Source organism: Gallus gallus, chromosome 4 (genome assembly GCF_016699485.2).
Source record: "Gallus gallus isolate bGalGal1 chromosome 4, bGalGal1.mat.broiler.GRCg7b, whole genome shotgun sequence".
Taxonomy (NCBI): domain Eukaryota; kingdom Metazoa; phylum Chordata; class Aves; order Galliformes; family Phasianidae; genus Gallus; species Gallus gallus.
Genome location: NC_052535.1, coordinates 12,366,394 through 12,389,042, shown reverse-complemented (window position 1 = coordinate 12,389,042; position 22,649 = coordinate 12,366,394). Strand labels below are relative to the sequence as shown.

At 47.8% G+C, this 22,649-nt stretch overlaps 1 protein-coding gene across 3 annotated transcripts in view; it reads left to right on the top strand.

Annotated features, from left to right (window-relative positions):
• Positions 1–22,649, top strand: part of KIAA2022 (neurite extension and migration factor) — a 127,352-nt gene that overhangs the window by 67,350 nt on the left and 37,353 nt on the right. For all 3 annotated transcript variants that reach the window (XM_025150050.3, XM_015278588.4, XM_046940493.1), the window contains exon 2: positions 15,712–15,846. The gene's annotated coding sequence lies outside the window, so the exon portion shown is untranslated. The remainder of the gene's footprint in view (positions 1–15,711; positions 15,847–22,649) is intronic.

Genomic DNA, 22,649 nt, shown 5'->3' with positions numbered 1-22,649 from the left:
CAGCACAGGTGGAATTGGTGGAGTTCCTTTTTCTAGCTTTATGGACCGGTCTGTGGGCATGCCAGGTTTGAAGAAATACTGAGGACATCCTATGGAAATGGAGCTTATGTTTCCTTTATGGCTTAACTTACAAGGGAAGCAAACGACCTAGTATTCTTGACTTGACATAGTTTGCAGCCGCTGGTCCCAAATTTTAGTAAGCCCATGTTAGAAAGCAAGACCTAAGTGAAGTCTCTACCAGTTGGAGCACCAAATTGCATCCTAGACACGTTCAGGCTGTCTTGGAACCGTCCTTCGTCACTTGAAACTCTCTGCAGTGGGTTGGTCTGGGATGTTTTTAATTTGATTTGCAGCAAAAGGCTGCAGCCTCTTCCAGTTGATGTTTTTTTTTTTCAGTGCTGATGACACCATAATTCAGACAACCCGATCTTCCCAGTTGAATTTCAGCTTATTGGTATTATAATTAATTTTGACATGTAACACCACCCCTCCAACTTTCCCTCCCAAATCTATTAATGTGTAATGATGAAAGGTGTGTTCTATGCATAATATTGTTTTAGGGTTATAGATCTTACGCCCTTGTTGTCTGAGATGCATAAATGCATTAACTCCTCTTAGCTGTGGCTTGCTGAAGACTGGAGATGATCTGAAGTTCCGTAGCTTGTGGTGACAATATATCTTAGTCTTAGATGGGAAGATGTGTGTTTTATTAAAGCTCGAGCTTCAGTATTTCAGTCCGATGTCTTTTCACTGTACTTTCCAGCGTGCTAATTATAAGATACTGGACTGCATTACATCATATTGAGCCTCACTGCTCCATAGTATTTATAGGACTGCAGCCTCCTTGGCTTCGTTTTCATAATCTTACAAAATGTGATGAAGGCAGTTGGTGGCAAAGGAAAAAAAACACACAACCCTGCGTGCATTTGTTACAGAGGCCATTAGCAATAACATCACCGGCATGTTGGTTAGATTTCATTTTCCTTCTGTACTTAGTAAAACTCCAGAAAGAATGCCCATGAGGAATTAAGCTATAAAGACTCTGGCGGAGGAAGTGCGTTAAAAGCAATTAGCAGAAATTTAACAAAGTAGATGAGAATCAGATCTGGGCTCTCCGAATTTCCGAGGCGGGGCTGGGGGCTGTGTGCTGCTGTCTGTGGGAGGAGGCAGCCCTGAGCTGGGCAGCCCCTGCCAGTAGTGTGCCCCTGAGCAGCCCTCCGAAACTCTGGGAAGCACATGTTTACACAGCCGAGAGTCTTTGTGTTGGTTTGGTTTTATGTTACTCATGACAGTGCGTTTGATGGAGATGCCAGTTCCTGACTGCCTTTGTTTTTTTTTTCCCCTGCTTGCATCCTCGCTTTCTTTTTTTCTCATTAAAGGCAAAGGGAAATGGGCAGATTGTCCTGCCTGGGGAGCAGCGCAAACAGCTGGTGCAGTTTGGGACTGGGAGTGGGGGGAGCATGACAAGTGCTTGGAATGAGCGAGTGGGAGGTTAGGGGAGAACTGGCTTCACTTGACTCCGCCAACAAAATGGAAGCAGTGGTGAAAGTGAGCACCTGACCTGTGGGGCAACAGGTTGCTTGCCTTTGGGAATCACACTTAGCAGTGTGCTCTCATCCTGGTGTGTGAGCAGAGCCTGGCTCCAGCACCGGCAGGCTGGGAAGGTGATAAGGAACAGTAGTTGGTTCTGCAGAACACTGGGATAGACCACAACATTAGTACGGCAGAAGCTGCACTGGAGCACCCTTGGAAAGGGCAAGACACAGTGAAACACGGCAGCTCCAGGAGGTTTGGGGTGCTGGATGGCAGGCAGCCCTGTGCCCCTGTAGCCGTGCAGGGCATGAAATGCAGACATTCAGAAGAGGCCAGGTTGGTAGCATAGCAATTGTCACAAAGCACCATGGTGTTTCCTCCCAGCTGTGGTCATTCATACCAGCAGAGGCACAAAGCACCTCCAGCTCCCATGCCCTCCGCTCCCCACAGCCTGCCCAGCAGGCCCAGGGCATGGGCAGGCAGCCAGCTCGCTTCCTGCACCACTGTATCCCAAAGAGCAGTGTAGGTGCAGCTGTTAGTTATCCACATTCTGCAGATATCCCTGAGTTCTCAGTCATTTTGAATGGTCTTCTGTGTCATGCTACGAATTACCTCCAAAGCTTGGTTCCTTGCCCTGCCAGGCACTGAAAACCATGGGCTGTGAGGGTCCCCACAGCCCTGGAGTGGTATCCAGCCCTGCAGCAGGAGGTGGCCAGGTCTCTGCAGGGAAATGAAGGGAACGCCAAAGGGAAAACTGAACAGGGCAGGCACAAAAAGGCTGTAAATTGCAGCAGATAGACAATAGAAGAAAGTTTAAGTAGCAATTTGTTCTCCTTTGCATGGGTAAACGCACCTCATTTAAAAGAACCCAACAATTCAGGAAGCTGTACTTGGAAATGCAGAACTAGATATAACTTGGGAGAACTGAAACTGGTAATTGTACAATCTTTCCAACTTGTACACAAGAAAACAAAAGTGAACAGTGATTGACAGAGTTAATCTGTTCTTAATGGATGCTTTATTTAAATATTCTTTTTTTCTCATTTGCATACTGTCTCTCTTTCAAGTCCCCTCTCAGTACCATACATTCCTGTGCTGGTGGTGGTGGGTCATGGCCTGGGACGTCCCTGGTGCGTGGCAGCCAGCAGCTCCCCACGGCGACCCCTCCAGTAAGCCATTTGCACAGCAAGAGCATTTTCTCCTCAAACGAATACCGAGAGGTGCTTCTGTGTGCTGAATGTTCTGGATGAGGAAGACAAGAACCTGAGTGTGGGACTGATGCACGTTGAGGCAGTGTTCCTAAGGCATTTCTCACAGTCTTGTAGGAGAAGGAGGAGGGCGGAATCCTTCTGCTGGCTGCACAATGTGACTGTGCATGTCCGTTACATGCTGGAGTTGGCCATTCTTCCTGGTAACTGCCAGTTATGCCCATCTTAGCAGATTCCCTTGGCCCTGGTGCTGTGCTGGCTGGCTGCCCCAGGGGTTCAATGCCTTGCTTGCTATCAGAATTTCCTTCATCTCTCTGTTCTCTTGGGAAACTTCAAAAACTTGCTCTTCAGAGCTGCCAACTCAAAATCGAGTGGGGTAATGTCTGGAGGAGATGGCTTTCTCCCTCCTGCCCATTTCTATGCCTCCCAGGCATCCCTACATTTGTCCCTGGGACAAGTTCACTGGGATGCTGTAGAACTGGAGAATGAATGCTGATAGATGCAAAACGTTTCCACGTAGTAGCACAAGGTTCTTGATTTAGGTAAGAAATACATAATAAGGCTAACTTCTGCATTAAAAGCAACCCAGGAAAAACGCCATTATTGTCCCTCTAAAAGAAAACAAAATGATAAAACCACAAACTCCACCTTGTCTGTTTTAAATACATGAGCTTGAATGTCTGCGATTTTTTACTTTTCTCTGTAAAGCTTCAGGTGTTCTTTAAAGCTCAAATTGCTTTTTCATATGCGAATTACTGATGCGATGTCTGTACTGCTCGTGAGAAATGCTGCAAAATTTGTTTAAAGGATCTAATGAGTCCTGGGCTGTCTGCATCACACAGCATCTCCGTGCTACGTGGTGCACATCAGGCCCTGTTAAGTATTTCTACATTTCTCTTCAAAAGATGCCATAACCACCAAAGACACATGCTATAAATGATTCTGAATGTGTGGATTTTTTCTCCACAGCTAGATCTGCACATCCAGTGTATTAAAGGAAATGCGTTTTCCTTGAAGGAGGTAGTTCCTATGTTGGAGTTCTTCTTAGGACATCTGCACAGCCCATTTATTTTATCTCATTTTGTCCAGTTTTACCCATTTGTTTGTTGTTATTGTTCTTTCGTTTTTTGGTGTTTTTTTTTTTCAAATGAAGCTTGATGCTAAAGCAATTTATAGAACCAGAAGAATTCAAACCTTCATCCCAAATGCTAGCACATGTGCTGAGGAGCAAGCAGCTCCTGTTGGCCTCGCAATGACACTACCAGTGCAGCCGTGGCTAACCTGGGCACTGCTTTTCTCCTTCCCCAGACTGTCTTCTACACCTCGGATAAAAATCATATCTTGTTATTGGTGTGAGGATAAAGAGCAGATGCATACAGTAAAATACAGCTTATTAAACTGTGTCTTAGATTGGTTAATTACTTTCCCCGCGTTAATAGAGGATCAGGGCTGCGACTGTCGTTTTTAGAATTCAGCAGGTTCTTCTCTGCCTCTGTAGAAGTGACTCAGTACAGTTCTTGCTTTGATTTACAAAATTGGATTTTAATCTCTTTGAAACCATTATGCTAAATCAATTTTTAACATAGCAGAGCATGGAGGTACAAAGCCCCTCTTGTTCTCTTGTTGCTAACTCTTTGGATGAGTGAGCACCGTATAAACAAGCCTTAAACGGCATCTATGTGGAAGACCTTGGGCCAGCATGGACAGCCAGGTTTGCTCTGTTACGGTGATTAGCTGCTGTGGGGCACACAAAGAAAACACAGGTGAAGCTGTATTTGCTGCTGCTGCTGCGAGAAGCTCCCTCTGGTAAGGCAGGCAGTGCAGGGGTGCACTGGGAGCTGTGTACTGCCTTCCTCTTGGCTTCCTCGCTGCTGAGGTGGTTGGGAAGCACACAGAGGGCTCAATCACTGTATTTAGGGGTTTTATGTGTTGTTTTTTCCCTCCCCTTAGCCCAGTTCCAGAGCTGTCATGGCACGAGATGAATCACCCCTCTGATGTTTTGGGTTTCTGGCACCAGTAGCAATTGGGCAATCATCCAAATCCAGCAAGAACTCTGCTAGTAATGAATGGAAGCTCATATGATTTCATGTGGGAAGTGCAGTAGGAAGAGTTTTAAGAAGATGTTGTATGCATATGCATGCATGCACTTCTCTATTCTCTTCCTTTCTGAAATGCATGGCATCCCTCTATCTAGCTTGTATATCTGCAGGATGGGGATGGCCAAAACCCCTCTGAAATACCTGAAATGGATCTGAGTTGCAGAGTATCCCCAAAGATCAGATGATTTTAGACCCATCCTTCTTGCCTAGTGCCCATTTTGAGATGCAGGTTGCACATCTTGCTCGGAAGCCTTTCCCAGTAACAGCTACCCTGCCCCAAACTCTCTGGGAAACAAAATCTGGAACTTGATCATTCTACAGTTTTTTCTTTGTTTGTTTGTTGTCGGGTATTTTTGTACAACTTCACCGATTTGCAACAACCACGTCTTGGCAGCTGCTGAACCTGACCCCTTTGTTTTTCCCCTCTACCTGGAATATTCTGGGCTGTTTACTTCAGCTTTCAAGTGAAAAGGGCATCTGGTGCTTATACTTGGCCAAGTTCACTTTTCTAAAACCTAATAATAAGCATAAAAGTTAATTGCAAAATAAATAGAATTGTGTGGGAATATCAGGAGAGAATAATCTTCTTACTCCTTAAAAATCTCCTTTAGGAAAAAGAATGTCTGTTGCAAGATTTGGGCAATTTGCTCCATAATAAGTCTCATTGCTTAAAAGCTGAGGATATTAGTGAAACAATGATCCTGAAATGAAGTAGTAGTTTTATTTGCTTGTGATGGCACAAGTCTGCAGAAGGCGTATGTTGCTTTCAGTCCTTGCAGTGTCAGCGTGGTGTGCCCCCAGGCTGCGGCGTGGTGCTTTGGCTGAAGGCAGCAGGCATGGGCAGGGGAAGGATCCTTTTGCTCTTGCCTTTCTGTACCTTGTCACTGTGATTAACAGGGATGTTTTGCTCCAGTTACTCCTCAACCCCAGCAGTGCCATCGGATGGGGACGTGCAGCACGTGCAGGCTTGGCTTTGGACATGTAGTTCTGGGTGGTGTTCCCAAAAAGCATGGCTGGTCTTCGAAGCCCTGCTGGAACACTTTTCCGATAGCACAGCATTAGACCAGGACCTGCCAACTGTTCTTATGTGGTGAAGGAAGTATTTGTTCCTCTGTGTGTGGCAGAACAGATTTAATGCAGGCTTACCATGCTTGCACGACTGCAGCGTAACGCTCATGCTGCAGGAAGGGCTGCCAAAAAGGTGGGAGCATGGCACATCTGCTGGAGTGCAAATAAAGGAGCTCTTCCACTCAGGAATGAATGGGAGAGGCGCCTAGGGCAGGGTAGGGGCACCTGGAAGGAAGAAGTGAAAGAAATGCAGGAGAGCAAGCCCTGCTCCCATCCTGTCCGCAGCACGCACTGCTGTGGGCGGTGCCGGCTTCGTCGGGATTTCTGTGCGCTAGGCTGTTCTTCCCCCTCCTCCCTACAGCACACACTCGCCTCCTTTTCAATAGCACCGTGATTGAGGTCCTAGGGGCTTTTTTTTGTGTGTTAGAAAACTCCGTTCTGGTCCCCATTTTAGGCCAAAATGGCAACTTCTACCTGCTTTTAAACTGCATCAATTTAACTGAAGAGTGAGCACATGAATTTGCTAATAATCTCTGATTATTCTGTGCTAATCTTGCAGTTGTAGAGGCTGGATCCCATTGACATTCAGCAGATGAGTTATTAATTATTTTCCTTTATATCGCTTGCCCTTCATGCCAGATTTCTCAACACCTTTTGGTCTACATTGTTAGTGGTACTGTCTGACACTGATTAGTTCTTTATGCTCTCCTTTCCTCACCTAGGTAATATTGTTCGGCATGCCCCAAATCAGCTCCATTTATGCCGGGTGTGGCTTCACCAGGCAAAGAACCGCTGCCACGTATGCCCTGCGAGCAGGCAGCAGGCAGCCCAGGCCGTGTCCCGGCTGTGGCATGCCATGGCACTGGCATGGAGTGCCGGGTTCCCGGCGTCTCTGTCACCTTGCAGCGGTGCTGGAGCAGAAAGACAATTTCAGAACGCTGCACTGCACCGCTTTGTTATGAGCCAGGATCCCAAAATAACCACCTTTCAGTTGGTAAAATAAATCATAAAATTCTGTCAGATCCGAAATGCAATGGTTGGGCAAATTAATCCATTGTTGTATTGTTATAGCGCTCTAATCATATTTTTATACATCCCAGGAGTTGGAACTAAGAAGCATTTTGCTGTCACTGCAAGCACAATAATAAGAATAGTCTTAACAAAGTGACGTGCACTAAGTTGACTTTTTGCAATACATTTCAGCGGAAATTACAGATGCTTTTTACATTTCATTATCATTAAGGTACAAATAACTTTCTTGTATTGAAAACCAGGCCTACTTTATCTGGTTTAATAATTATATTGAGGCTCATTATGGACACCTTGCTTGTAATTCTCTCTTTTCTTATTGAATTCTAAATGTGTTATTACAGAAGTATCTACTTTAACAGATGGGGTATATTATGGCAGTGTTTAGTTCCAGTTGATCTTTTCTGAGGAATATGCTGAATGATCTGGGGCTGAATACAACCAAGTCAATGACACCCATCTCACTGGGAATGCCGCTGGTTGGAGTGCCAGCTGGAAGGGAGCACAGCATGAACAGGTTCGGGGAGGCTTTGGGACTGGCAGAGCTGTGGGACCTGCATCACAGGCAGGGGAGGCTTCTCCAGGAAAACATCTTGGTTGGTGTCAAGGTTGTCTCATTCACCAGTGGGATATTGCTTTAATGGCGTTCTTTCTTCCTCTCCAGTTTACATAATGAGATCAAACTAATTAAACCATGTCTAGCTCTGGGAAAAGATCAAAATGTGAGCTCTTTTTATTTCTTTTTATTAAAACCTTCACCCTGTAATAGAAGATTATAGGAAGTACTTTGCTACCAGTGCATCTTGCTCATTCCTGGCAAAAATAATAGTTCTTTTTTTACTGATGCGTGCCTGGGTTTAATTGTTTTTTCTTGTAGCTTCTCATGTTTCAGGAACTTGCAGTTGGTAGGCAGGCAGTAGGTGGATGAGGTGGAGCAGCAATAGCAGCAGGTGAGGTGAGATGTCATATTCAGAAGCCAGCTACAATAAAACCTGGCGAGAGGTGCTTGGTGTCATCCCATGATGTTTCAGAGCAGTTGCTCTGGTTTGTGCAGATGCGTGACACGTTGCTGACTACCCACTGCCATGTACAGGTTGAGGGGTTCCTTTATCCTTGGACATTTTCTTCTGAATTTGCAGGGCTTTTTTTCTCATCCAGCTTTGCTTTTCTCCTTTTTTTCTTTTATTTTTTGGGCCTGAAAAAGTAGAGATTTTCATCTTGCTGGCTAAGCGTTGGTCGGCACTCCTGCCCCTTGGAGTTGAAACCGCTGTCCCAGGTGCTGCCACTTGGTGCCTGGTGGGTGTCCTTGGGCACAGGGTGATGGCCACGTGTCTGCCGTTGCCTTTGTGGTAGAAATATCACAGAAACACTGTGATTCCATGGCCACAGCCCTGCAGCTGGCACAAGCCCGGCAGCCCCTCTCTGTGGGAAGGTGATGGGTCCACGTCCTCCGCTTCCAACAGGATGTCCTGGTGTGGATCCCTGTGCTGGTGGTGTCCCATGCAGCACAGTGCTGCATTCAGCTGTCCCAGCGCTCGCCATCAGATGCCATTTGCTGCAGCCACCACGAGTCCAAATGAGGAGAGGCTTTACAGACTGATATAGGCAAGAAGTTATTGCCAATATTAATATTTTACTGTATTAGAGCACGCTAATGGTATTTTAAGCTACAATGATTTCAGAAACATGGAGAGGAAATGAGGGCTCTCCCAGGCCTTCTCCCTCTTTAAAAGGAAGCAAGGTTCAAGTATTATTTTCTCTTCCAGAGGGGAGGAACAGCTGTGCCGGGGCTGTGAAGTAAGTTCATAATGATTGAGTTGAATTGCAGAGTGCATTTTAGGTTGCATTCAAATCAGGGCAATTTCACTTCTCTCAGTGACAGAGCAAGGAGCTCTTCACTTTGATCGTTGATGTTGACTTGGAGAGGCGGAAAACAGAGAAGGGAAGCTTTTGTTTCAGGATTGTCGTGTTTCTTTGCACACAACAGCATGTCGGCATCGGCTGTGCCCTGCCTGCACCACAGGCTGCAGCAAGCATGTGGCCAAAGCACTCAGAACTGCATGGGGTGTCACAGCAGCTCCCTACAGCAACAACTGTGGGCTTTTTTGGCTGCTGGTGTGGGCCTGTTGCAGTGGCTACAGTGTTTCAGGTGGTCACCGTCCTTCAGCCTACCCCACTGCTGGAAATCTGCAATGGGAAACAGGAACTGAACTGGCCACGTGGAGCCCATTAGGGTCAATCATTGTCTTCATCTCCAATTCCCATGTTCTTGCATGGGGCACGTGCAAAAGAAGTCTGGCATGGAGGAGACCAATCCATCAGTGGGTCCTTGTCACATACATGTGCAATTTCTTTGCCCATCCAACAGCTAACCAAATGCACTTTAATAGCGTTTTTCACTGGTTTTCAGTGGTTTGAATGTATGTAAAAATTACAGCAAAGGCATCATTTTTTTAACAGCTGTGTTTAGTTGAATAACAGATTTAGAAAGTGCAGACTTTAATTAATCTGTGTTTTCTGCTGGGATTTCAGTACCATCTGATTTACTTTTCATGGCTGGAAAGTGTAATTGTAGTTTTTCCCTTTAGCTGCAAGTTTATCCTCCCAAGAAATTGATTTGGTTCTTCTTTTCCTTAAAGAAAGCTCAATATCAGACTGATGGTACAGGTGATATGCAGACAGCAAAGACAGGAGCTGCTGGAGAAACCAAGCAGGAAGGTTTTTGCAAGAGCGATGTGATTTTTGTAGTTGGGATTATGGTAAGGAGACTCTTCCTCTCTGTGCTTGTTGTTCACAGCAGGACATGCTGGTGTGAGGCCATGGCCACAGCTCCTTGGCTGTCATCCCAAAACCTCGCTGCAGAAGGTGGCAGTGGGCGCGTGGGGTTTAGGAGAGCTGAGAGGTTGTGGGACCAGGATGATAAATTGCATTTATCATGCACTGTTGATCTCTCATTATTTCGTCTCTGTTGAGATCCATGTGAGTGCTACAAATGCGCAGAGAGCTTCAGTGACTCTCGTTTGGGAATTCATTTTCTTTAAAAATCAGCCCGCCGTGGAAACACGTGCTTTTCCTAGGCCTCCTGCACTGAGATGGGACAAGGGCCTGGAGCCCAGCGAAGGACCTTTCAGTAAAGTTGCTCCTTTTGGTGTCTTCTGCCCTGCAGAACGTTGGTGCGATGGCGCTGTCGTTAGACCTCACTGTTGGCTTTCTTGTGTGAGGAAAACTGCTGCCTGTGCCCTGCAGTAGTGGTGGCTCACTTCCAGGAGGGCTTGCTCAGAGCTGGGTTAGAGGAGACGAAGTTTGGACAAAACAGGGGCACTACCTGTGTTTTAGAGGAAGCCTGAATCATTGTGGCTACTGTGAGGTGTACTCACAGTATTTTTTTTTTAGGTTGGCCTGGGTTTCATGGGGCTTTGTGTGCAAAGCCCACAATGTCTGAGGAGAAACAGCGCATTTCAATTCACAGCATACTCTTAGGATGGCTGCTAATCTGAACAAGATGAAAAAAAAATCTTGATGCATTTTAAAACTGATTTTAATTAAGGCTTTTCCTTTCATCTCACCAAAGCCCTGAATTAGCTCCTTCATTCTCCCACAAACATGGGTGGGTGCAGGAGGGGGCACAGACTCTGAGACCGCCAGGTGACCCTGCGCTGTGCGTAGCTGGGCCTGGCACGGAGCTGAGAGGAGCAAGGCTGGCAAGGCTGGGAGCTGCCACCTGCTTGCTACGGGCTATGGCTTGCTGCTGGGCCTTGTCCCGCAGCCCCCAGAGAAGCAGTGGGGCTGGAACCCACATGGCATTGTGTTGGAGGTGACCTCGCCACTTGGCCACCCAGCTGGCCGTGACCAAGGTCCAGATGGACGCCAGGACACCTTCAGCTGGGAGAGAAGTGCTTGCAGCAGTGCTTGCAAAGCCTGGTATAAACACCAGCTTTTATAACACACAGGTGTTACCTATGGCTGGTTATACCTTCTGCCTGCTGCTGCATAGAGGATTCTTACATTATATGCAATATACCCTGGCTGACAAGTGCAGAGCCATGCACCTCCAATTCTGTGCGCTGTGACATTGGTACTGCCTTTCACTGGTGCTCATGTAAACTAATGCTGGGATAAGCTGCTTTCCATGCTCCTTTGCAAACAACAGAATACGCGGCCATGAGCAAAGCAGTGAGCCTACCACCCTAGGCCCCCAGACCTGATGGCTATTGTAGCCACGGTGACACCCCTGGCTGTGCGAGCAATGCCATGCATGCAGCATAACACTTGCATGCCCAAGAATAATAATAAGAGCAGTGGGTTGATACAGCTGAAATAGGTTGCTCGTTGCATCCCAGGCCAGCAGTAAGCCTGTTCCTTGTCACAGTGCAGCTGCAGGGGACAGCACGAGGTTGTTTCACGTTCCCCAGCACACTGGGAACAACACTGGGCCAACTCTGCCTTCCTCTTCAGGGGGGCCCTGCACATACCAAGCAAACTGCCTCTTGGCTGGCAGAGCCCGTGGCTTCTGTCGGCTGGGTGCTGCCTTTGCTTGGGAGAAGCATGTGGATCCAAACCCTTCCCTGATAATGGTGGGTGCCACGAGGAGCAGGGACCCCCAAATCCCAAACAGCCGTGATGTACTGCGTGGCTTGGGCAAAGTGCGTTTGTTGCCTTGGAAACAAATAGCAGCAATGAACAACTAAATGAAATTTATGGAATCAACTTCAATAAATCTTGATGATAAATGTGCAAAAACATACACAATTTGATGAAGATCTACAGTATGCAGATGTGAGGGATAGCAGTAAGTTGCAGAACTGCTTCAGATCCATTTTTGGGCTGCCACAAATGCGTTCCTGTAATACGTTTTTTTTTTTGTTTCTGAGGAAGCTGTCTGTTTCTTTTCATAGATATGGCATTTAATTTTGATTTCCCGGGTATCTTTTAGCTTAATTGGCACGCTGGATGATTGCAGTGTGTTGTTTTGTCTTTTGCAATTCCTGATTCATATCTAACTCAGGATAAAAATAAAATTGACAACTGTGGTAATCTAAGAGAGCAAAATGCAGCGAGCACCGTGTCACGCGCCCCGCGTGGGCGCAGAATACACCACCTCAATTGCAGTCCTCATGCAGGACGTCTCCCTGCTTCCTCCTATGGGGCTGTGCTTTGCAGGAGGAGGATGGGGCGGTGACAGCGTGGTGTGGGGAAGGACCACTGTGGCAGAGCAGGGAAGGGAAGGATGCCTTCATGGTGTGGATGCACAAAAAGCTCCAAGTACTGTTTTCTAAAATAGATAGCTTTGTTTCTGGTTTGACCTGTGGATCAATAAAGGTTCAGGAATATCAGCGGGCTTGTCTGGAGACCGTTGAAAACCTTTAACACAGCCCTTAATGGAACTTGATGTTTTTCCATTCGTTCTTGTCCTGCTTCCTGTTACAGCATCTTATTTTCATGTCTCTCTGCTTGCTCAAGAGTGTGGGGATCTCCACTTCCCATCACACTGTGGGGGCAGTGGTGGGGTCTCAGCCCTCAGCCCCCTACCAGGCTCCTCCGGGTCCCAGAGATGGCTCCTGGCCTGGGGCTGCGGTGTCCGTGCTCTGCCTGCTGGTAATGCAGCACATCTGGCGGTCCTGCCTTTGCTGCAGGCTGCTCATGGGCAGTGCTGTGGTGCTTCATAATGCATTTTGCTCAGTGTATTCCAGTTCTGGGGTGAAGCGTGGAGTGCCACATGGCAGGGGAAGGCAGCACACCTGCCCAGTGCCATCCCTGCACTTGCACAGGGCTCTGGAGCACTGCGTGTATGTGCCCTGTGTGCGGCAGCTGGTCCCTAACCTGCAGTGCAAGGCAAGCTGAGCTCCACTAGGAGCTAAATTTAGTGACTCGCTAACTTCTTCTTGATATGTTTTTATAATTTCATTGTATTATGACACTCGGTTTTAAATTTGCATGAGTAAATGAGCTTCTCACTAAGTCAGGTAAAGAGATTTTTCACTTATCTACCATGAAATAAGGCATTAGAAACCAGGAAGAATAGAAAGCAACGTATCCTTGACATATTTCGTTTACTTTTTTTTCAACTGTGCTGACTGAACACTTCTAATTATTAATGATATAATAAAGCTATTTGTACTGCATATAGCGGGCTAAATAATTTCACATTATGAAGACTTTTTGTAATTAATTTACTGTTCTGCGTGAGAGCAGATTTTGAAAAACACACATTTACATTTAATTACACACTAAATCTGAATGCTAAGCCGCAGTGAGTGCATGGTGGCCTTTCACCTCGCAGTAGGAAGGCCCGTGGATGTGGTGGATGCAAGAGAACAGCTTTAGATGTGTTCCTGGTGCATGGGGAAGGTTCAGCACTGCTGCAGGGCCCCGACACTGAGGGGCTGCAGGGGAGCCCAGGGCACAACCCCTCCTCACATTCTGTTCCGCCGTCCCACAGTTACGGTCATCTTGAAAATGCATCTCAGCTTTCTCAGCAGGTGAGGCTGGTAAGAGCTCAGCAGCGTGGAGACCCATACTCCAGCGTGTCTTTGTCCTTTCCCAGGCAGGAGGGCCACCAGCACCACCGCACCTCCTGGCCCCACCACCTCCCGGCCCCACCACCTGCCGTCTGCTTGGGTTATTGATTTGCTCTCACGCTATCTCTCTCTCTCTCTCTCTCTCTTTTTTTTTTTTTTTTTTTTGCTGTTTCATTAATAGTGACAGATGCTTTTAATTAAAAAGAAAAGACAAAACAAAATCCCGCATAAAACAAAAAGAGAATATTCTAATTTGGCGTGACATTATGAAGCAGAATGGCTCCTGGCATGCAAGGTACAGAAAAGGTCATCTTCCCCGGCTGCAGCCTTTGCAACGGTGGAATTAAGTTCAAACTCAGGCTGGTTTTGAAGTCTTAAGTCTCTCTGGGGATTCCTTTCATAACATCTTCGAACTGGATAACACTACAGTAAATGAAATACACTGCACTGGATTAAAGGGTTATTTCCCCTGTGTGTCAGGCTGACACAGAATACCAAACCTCAGGTTGCCTCCGAGTTGTCTCTATCTGCTGATACCCTCTCTTCTTTCCCTCACAGCTCTCAGAGTTCTTGCATGCGAGTTTGTGATTATTTATTTGGTTTCATTGCTTTGTGAATGTGGAACAATTTGGTGCAGGAAGGAGTCAAAATGAAGCTGCAAAGTGGGAAGAGATGGAACGGGCTTAAAAATGTGAAAGAGATGATGCAGGAAAGAGCAGAGCTGCCTCTTCAGTTCTCTTACGTTGCTCTATAATTTATACCCAAATCCCAAATCCAGATCTCTCTGTTGCCGCTCATTCTGGGCAGCACAGACCTGTACTGACAGCAGGGATGGTGCATGCTGATGTGCTCTTACCTGCCTGGGCCAGCAGCTGAAGTTTGCCACGGGGCATTGCAGTGTGCCCATGGCTTTGAGCCTGCTCCAGCCAAAATCCTCCTCCATCTTCCTTTTTCCCATCACAAACCCTAAAGATCAATCTGAAATAACAGCCTGTAAAAGGCTGGCTATACAGGAGCTCTTCCAATGATGAAAAAGAAGAAGTTATTTCATCTCCGTGCTTGCCTCCACCCATCATATTTTGTCCAAGGCAGCCCAAGGCCACCTGAGGTCATGCAGTTGTCTCACTAAGCTGCAGTGCGTATGGAGATCAAACACCCTCTGCGTTCTCCCTGCACTTGGGTTCGGTGTCAAACAGGGCACTGTACACAGACATGGTCTTGCACACCGATGTTTGCCTCTGATTGCTGTTCCCTGTATGAATCCCTGGTCTCTGGCTGAGCATCCTCCCGTCTGCGGGTTTCCCTCTATGTGCGCTCCTGGCTGCACTGAGCATCCCCAGCAGCTGCTGGCCACTCAGCCCCAGTCTCCGGGGTGCTGCCCTGCGGCCATGCACTCACTGGGCCCAACTGCCAGCCTGAACCAGGGGAGTTATTGCTGCACGAGCTGTGCATTTGGTGGAGTCCCACTGCAGAGATCCCGTATGCTGTGTCTCCTCTAGTGCCAGGTTCCTGTGCTTCCCAATGTTACTCACATACTTGCTACACACGTTAAACGCACACGGGAAATGGTCATTTTGGGTTTCTGCTGCCCACGAGTAATTTGTGTTAGCTGCCTTTCCAGACATACCTCTCACCAGGTGCTTTGGAAGAAGGGCTGGGGGCAATGGGTCTGAGTGCACCTCCAGCTTATTTTTTCCTCACGCATTTATAAATATGTTCTGTAGCACTAAAAGAAGTGATAACAGGTGCATTGCTGGGCACTCCCAGCAGCGTTCCGTTGCAGCGTGGCAATGTGGAGGCGCTGGATTAGCAGACCCAGCTCCTTGTTTCTGCTCTGTCCTCCATGCCTCGAACAGCTCTATTCATTTGTGCTTTTCCTTCCCCGCTCTGCTAAACAGAATGGAAAAGCTTCCTGCCTTTGTTAGCACACTTAGGGTTTGGCTGAGGCCAGCGGGCAGGGGCTGAGCGCCGCACTGCTTATGGGAAGCACTGGTGGGTGTTTTGTTGGTACTCCTGCAGCGTTAGTGTGTGGTTCTGTGTCCCAGTCCAGAAGCCCCAGCCGGGTTCTTTCCACGACGGAGCGCAGTATCCATGTGGTTTGGGAAGTGCTGCTTTTTGGTGGTTGTGATGTTTGTATGTGTGCATAAAAACAGCAGGAAGCATTTCTGTAGGTGTCGCTAATTTAATTTAATTTAATCTGATGCGTATGTACGGAGAGGCCCGTTCCGCACTAAAGTGCTTCTCTTTATTTTGCAGTCTCCATCGTCATCAAATACAACTCCTTTCATTCTCCTCCTCCATTCACCTACCCAAAGACCAAATCTGGAAATAGTAACCAAAAGAGAAGCCCACATCACACACAAAGCAGAGAAAGGTTGAAGTAATTTAAGGGTAAGTAATTTTTCGCCCTTATTCTAACTTAAAGCTTTGCGTTCAGGGTAAAGCTGTACCAGTAAGCGTGAGGCGGCGTAACAAAGCTGTTAAGCACATACGGAGCTCCTCTGTCAAACTGACTGAAAAAAGCTGAATTGGTGATGAAAGCCAGGGGTAGCGGCACCGTTTGCAGGTGAGAAAGCAGGCAGAGCTGAGTGAGCTGGGAATGGTGGGCGCCTGCACCATGCAATGTGGCTGATGCCCTTTGCTCCATGTGGGGCCAGCAGCGTACTCAGTGCGTACCCTGGACGTATTGCGTTTCCACGCACCTTCTTCCCTAGACAGACAGGATATGCATTTGCTTGGATCTGAAAACTTCACTTTACACATCTGGGTTTTCTGTTCTATTGCTGCTTTTTTTTTTTTCTCCTCCCTGCAATGTTTGTTCATGCAAAATTCATATCTGGGCAGGGCATCTCAGATCCCCGCTTCTGAGTCAAAAAGGGAAAGCATGGAAGTGAAAAGAGAGATTGTATCACTTAAGAAATATGATTCATGAATTAATCCTCGTCTGCTACACCATCTGTAGCGTGTGTTTCAATACCAAATCATCTTTTTACATCTCTTTAAAAAGCCCTTTCCCCACTGGCTGCTGAGCACCCTGCGATGCCGAGGGGAGTCGGCCGCTTCCGCAGGTGCGCAGAGATCTCAAGGAAGGTGGGTTTCCCTCACCCTTGATGTCACTCATGGTGGCCCCAGCAGTGCCACGTGGTCACAGCCTAGCGCTGCCCCTGGCATGCAGTAACTACAGCCCCAGTAGCTCCCTGGCACTGGTGGTGCTGATAGATGGAGGCTGGCCAGAAGCTCAGGGCCGGCACTGAAATATTGCGGGTTTGTTGCCTTTCCGTTCATTTTGCTTTCACGCCTTTCTGCCTTCCTGACTCATGGCTGTGTGGCCTCTGCTTGCAATTTCTATTTGCTGCGGTAACACCCCCTGGACAAGACAGGAGCGCCTGCAAGCACTGATGCTTGCTGATGCTTGCAGCTGCTTTTTAAGCTTCTTTTTTAATTGAGCATCTAAAGGCAGGATAGCGACAGAGCGGAAAACAGCAGTGATGCCTTTTGCCGTGGTAGGAAGTACGAATGAAGTATTCAGTGAAGGCAAAGCAGAAGAACCACATCGGGCAGAGCCCCAGGGGCTGCAGCAGGGTCCCAATGGGAGGTGGTCATCTGCACAGCCGGGTGCCAGGCCGGGGGTGCCAGACCGGTTCCAGAGCTTGCTGGTCCCTAGGAAATGCTTTCCCTTGCCCTTCCTTTGTCCCACATCTGCCCTCTGTCTGGGAGGCCTTGGAGGTGCAGGCACTTTGCTGATGGGAAGTGCAGCATGAGCCCCACAAGCACTGAGCATCCCAAGGCTGCTGTGAATAGCCTCGTGCAAAAAGGAAAAGTGTCAGCAATGTTTAAGCAAATGTTTAACCCAAATTGGACTTACAGACTGCACTATTTCTGAATGAGAAATATCTGCAGGAACACAGCCCTGAATCAACACCCAGCTCTCTCTCTTACTGCACACCTGTGCTTTCACTAGGAACTCTGGCTGGCTTACTTTTTGCCTCTGCAATATTTTGCAACTTAAGGCATATTCTGTGACCATTTCAATCATTTTTGACCCGAGTTCCTGAGTTTATGTGCTGTTATTTGTCCTGTGCTGATGTTTGGAAAGATCAGGCTTTCTCTGGGTCTCTTCTGGGTGCATCTCACCAGCAGTAACACTGCTGATTCCCCATCGTAAGAGGGTTTCAGATTCTCTACCATGAGAGATTTCAGATTCTCTCCCCCCTCCTTCCAGGGGGCAGTGAGGGACTGGGGAGCATCGCTTCATGGCCTGGTCATTAGGACCCTGGTGAAACAGCTGCTTGTTTCTCATAAACAATTGTGCCGTGAGGGAAATTGGCTTGTGTCTGTATATACTTTTTGGATGGGGAAAATTAAGCAGTAATAGCTGGAAAAATAGTATGGGTTGTGAGATAATAGATGCCTAAGGGATGAAATTAAGCAGTACTTTACAGTGAAGGAAGAGGTTTTGGCAATGCGTCGTTTTCATTGGGCTTCTTTTTGTTTGCCAGAGGACTGGTATTGCTTTGGAGGGGTTGTCCTCTGACGTATTTCACCAGCAGACATCAGAGTATTCTGCAGGTCCTTCTCTCCTCCAGGGGAGGGTGCAATGTTCCTGCTGGCAGAAAGCCGGCGCTTGGTCCCGCAGCATGGTGCCCGTTCCTGCTGCCCTCACCCTGCGTGCTGGCTGAGCTGCAGGAGGACAGCCAGAACCATTAAGCTTAGAAAAGGGCACTAAGATCATCCAGTCCAACCATCACCCCATCACCATGCCCACTAAACCGTGTCTGTGGGACTGCCAGCTTTCAACTCAGGAAACTCTCCTGGGGGGGACCCTAAGCAAAAAGGGGGCTCAGGGGGGAACCCTGAGGTGAGGGGCCGGTTGTTCCCATACCTGCAGTGGGACTCGGGGCGTTGGGCACCCATGCAAATGAGGCTGCACTGCCTGGCACGTTGAAAACAAAGTCATTAAGTAGCTGTTGCATTAAGACTGCTTTTATTCATGGAGTGTAATGTGATTCATTTGCCCTTTTGCTCTCATGTTGAGAAGGCAGTCATCTAGTATGCATCGCTGGCTGCTGGCTGCAGGGAGAGCTCTTTTTTTTTTTTTTTTAAACCTTTTTTTTTTGTGAGGGAGCAGACATTTTCATCAAGTGCAGTGGAGCTGCGGCGTTGTTCCTTTTTTTGGTAAGCAGCCCAAAGTGGAAGTGCTGAGCTCAGGCCATCTCCTTGCCTCAAGGTCCTGTGATCCTCCTTGTTGCTGTGCCAGAGGCATGGCTGGTGGTACTGTGGGAGCCCTCCGACCTGGGCAACATCCCTGGGGGTAGGCACAAGGGGCACACCGGGTCACATGGCCGAGCTAGGGACCTGCATGTCCCTTGGTGTCTCTGGGACACCCAGTGCCAGCAGGGCATAGGGCATGGGGTCTGCCCAGTGCAGGATGAGATGTGCGGTGAGACCCCATTATGTGGGGGTATCTCTGATAATGGGTGAAGGAGGTGGTGGGTTCTTGGTGCTGCAGGTGGCTGCTTGCGGTTAGGTGAGAAGTTAAGTGCAGCCAAGGGAAATCAGTCCTTCCCGGAGTTACAATAGGAAACACGCCAAGCGAGGGAAGAGGGTAGAATACGGAAAAACAGAAAAATGTAATTTTTTTTAATGTTAACATGGGGAGCATTAACTAAGTCGCTAATTTCAAGAGCAGCAATCTGTAAGGCAGTTTGAGTCACTGCTTCTTGTGGTGGATGGGATCAGAGTGGCACAGCTCTGCACGTAGGAGCTGAACCTGCAAAGTAGGAAGCAAGAAATTCCTTTTTAGCCTCAACAGTAGCGGCCAGCACTTCTTAAGCACAGAGATCTGAATGGTGTCTGAGCACTGCATCAGATTCCAAGCAGTTATGATGCCTGGCACAGGGACCATCTCGAAGTCCTCAGGTGACCATGGGCTTCTAAAGCTACAGGGTCATACTACGTGTAAAAATCAGTAAGGCATATTTCAGTAGCAAATGGCAAGAGGAGAGTTACTGCAGTGCCTTGTCTGTCTCCCCTCCATGACAAAGAAGCAGCATGTTGGCCAAGCCAACACTAGGCAGGAGGCAGCCAAGCACAGCCCAGGGAGCGGGCCGGGAAAAGGCTGTTCTGCAGGAGCTGGGCCTTTCCTTTGGAGACTCTCCTATACTGTGTTGATGGAGAGGCGTAAGTAGAATGGGTCTGGTGTGGCTAAAGATAAGGAGAAGGGGTTTCCGGAAGAGCTCGGAGCCGAGAGCTGTTTGGGAGGAGGGATTTTTTGCCTCTGATGATTTGGGTAGACAAAAGAGGAGAAGTGCTCGGAGCTGGGGAGGTAACAACACCAACCTTCCCTGCTCTTGTTTTCAAGCAAGAAATGCACAAATCGCCGCCGATACTGCTGAGTGGTTTCCTGCTGCTTTGAGGCTTGATTTGGATCCGCTGTCATTCCTAACCTGGTTCCCGTTTCCGTTGTAATAGCACACAAAAGCAAGCAAATCCTTGCCTGTGGAATTGTAATTGTTTTGTAAGTGCTGCCCGATAGAAAGGCTGCTTCACAAACACCTTCACCTTGCATCGTGCTTTAGATCCTAAATGGATTTTGAATAGATTAATGCATTTCGGAGTGTTCTAGAAAGGTCAAAAACAGAAAAGAGGATCTAATAGCAGTGTAGCAGCCAGCTGGTTGCACTGGGTTTCATTTTACTGCCATAGTAACACTATGAGCCACAGTGTTAATACTGTGCCCACTGAATGCCATCTCCCCCCACCCCCCTTTTTTTTTTTTTTTTTTTTTTTGTTAGAAAGCAAGCCCATAAGAAGATATTTTCTTCCTCAAGAATTTCTATAAAGCAGTAATAGGCTTTTTGGAGGGGACTGTCCTCGTACCCAAAGATGTAAGGTGGGTAATTTACAAGGCAATGTGCAAATGCCAAATTGTTAGGCAGAACTGCTGCTGATTTAGAAGGCAGTTAATGCTATAAATGTGCCAAGTGCCAGTAGAGTGTTTCTACAGATGGAATAACTGGAAATATTGGAGAGGTTCCAAAGGTTTAATCAAATTCAACCAGTCTTTTTTTCTTTTCTTTCTTTCTTTTTTTTTTTTTTTTTTTTTAACTGCAGAATTCTCTAAGGGATGCGAGTTGCAATAGTAGATTATTCCATTGCTTTTAGTACCGGGGGAGATTTTCATAGAGGCGCATAAAGCTTTCAGGCAGTCATGTCAGCAGGTACACAATCAGGGCAACAGCAGCTATTCTGTGAAAGCCTGCATTGGTGGTGTTAGCGGGAGCATCCTCTTCAGATACCATGGCAAGAGGGATCTTAGAGGCAGACTGCTCTGCTGCACGATGGCAGTGAGGGAAGGGGCGTGGAAGCAGCTGGCAGCAGAATCTGTGTTCTTGTGCTTTGCTGCTGCCACACCTGGGCAGGTAGCAGTGGGGCTCTGGGTGTGACAGCCTCTGCGCGGCTCAGCGTGCGGTGCCGGGGCACGCATATGTTTCTGCACATATGCACACCTTCCCCTATCTTGTTGACAGCCTTTCCAAGGCTTCTTATTTAGCCAGACCATATGTGCTTGGGCATGGAGCTAGTGCGATGTGGAAAGAGCATCACATTATCCTTGGGCTGCAAACACCAGCAGGAGCGATTCAAAGCAAATTTTGTCTGCAAGATGTACTGCTCTCGAGCTTGCATCACAGGGCATTCGTGATGATTGAACGTGATTTTTTTTTTTTTGCTCATTTGTTAAAACCAAGTTCCAGAAAGCCATTTCCTTTTGTTCTGTTGCAAAATTAGCACTCCTTGTCCGTTCCTTAAACACGACAGCAAAGCGTGGATGAATGCTACCAGGGAGAAGAGGAAGCATTGGGGCACATCTGCAGGTCGGGCTTTGCTGCTGACGAGGTGATAGGGACCAAGCTGTGGCAAGGCTGGAGATGACTCCATGGGGTTTCCCCTGCGATTGGTATGGAAAATGTAGAGCCCCGCTCCCTGCTGGCAACGGGGTTTAGCTTAGGGGTGGCACAGCCACAAACCAGAAACCACAAGGAAGCACTGGACATGAAGTGATGCTGTGACATCACTGAAGCTTTTCTCGTGTTGGGTTTTTTTCATGTGACGTTTCTTTAGTGAGGTTTTTTGTTGTTGTTGTTGTTGTTGTTTTGTTTTTTTGTTTTCAGATGGCCTGTTTGGTTCCATTAATTGTCACTCCTTTCATTTTGTAAGGGAGGAAGAGCTGCCTGCTTTTCCTGGAGTGCTCAGTGTCAACCCCCTCTGCTCTCTGCCACTCCGGAGCTGGGGCCTGTGCCCCTCCCAGTCCTCTCTGCCTGCGTTCTGCCAGACCCCCGTGTCGCTCTGTGCAGCATTTCTCACTGAATAAATTGCTACAAAGCTATTAGCCTCAATGCCACAGTCTGCTGCTCCTGCGTTCCTGCACCCACCTCCGCCCCACAATTGATCCAGCCTGCTGTCTGTTCTGCAGTCAAGAATGCCGGGTGCCACTGCGCACAAATTGCTTTAAAATTGAATTGTTTAAAAACGTTTTCTAAACATCCCTTCCCTTTGTGGCACTGTCTGTTATGCCAGCCAGGGCTGGGAGCTTGTGCTGATCACTGCTGGGCAGAAGGCAGGGGAAGATTCTCAATTTCTTGTTTGTTGTTTTTTTTTTTTTAAGTCAAAGCAGAAATTAAGAACTATGTGATGGCGTGAATCGGATCTCTGAAGTGTGCTGTTGTGTACAATCTGTGTCCCAGATTGTGCACCTGGCCCAAACACTGAGTCTGTGTGCCTCAGCTCCTCGTCAGCTCTGCTGCTGTGCTGCGGTTTGGGTTTCCCGTTGCTGTGTGTAGTGTTCACCAGTGTCTTTGCCTCCCCAGCAGTTCTGTCCTGAGAGGGCTGTTTTTCAGGTGACATGGTTGTGCTTTACCAGAGGTGTTTCAGAGACGCACCTTTAGGGTCTGATTGGCGGTGTGGGGGAGCACAGGTGCTTAATTATTACAGCATCCCAGTGGGAGGCTGGCAGCAGTGCGTGGTCGTGGCATTTAGGAGTACATCCCTTCTAAGAACCCGAATCTCTTGGTGGAGGACCATGGCCACATCACTCCCCTCCATAGATGGGGCTGCAGAAGTTAAAGGTGCTGTGGAGCCCATGAGTGAGATACACAGGAACTGTCCTTGTATGCATCCACAGCAGTTTTCTGCAC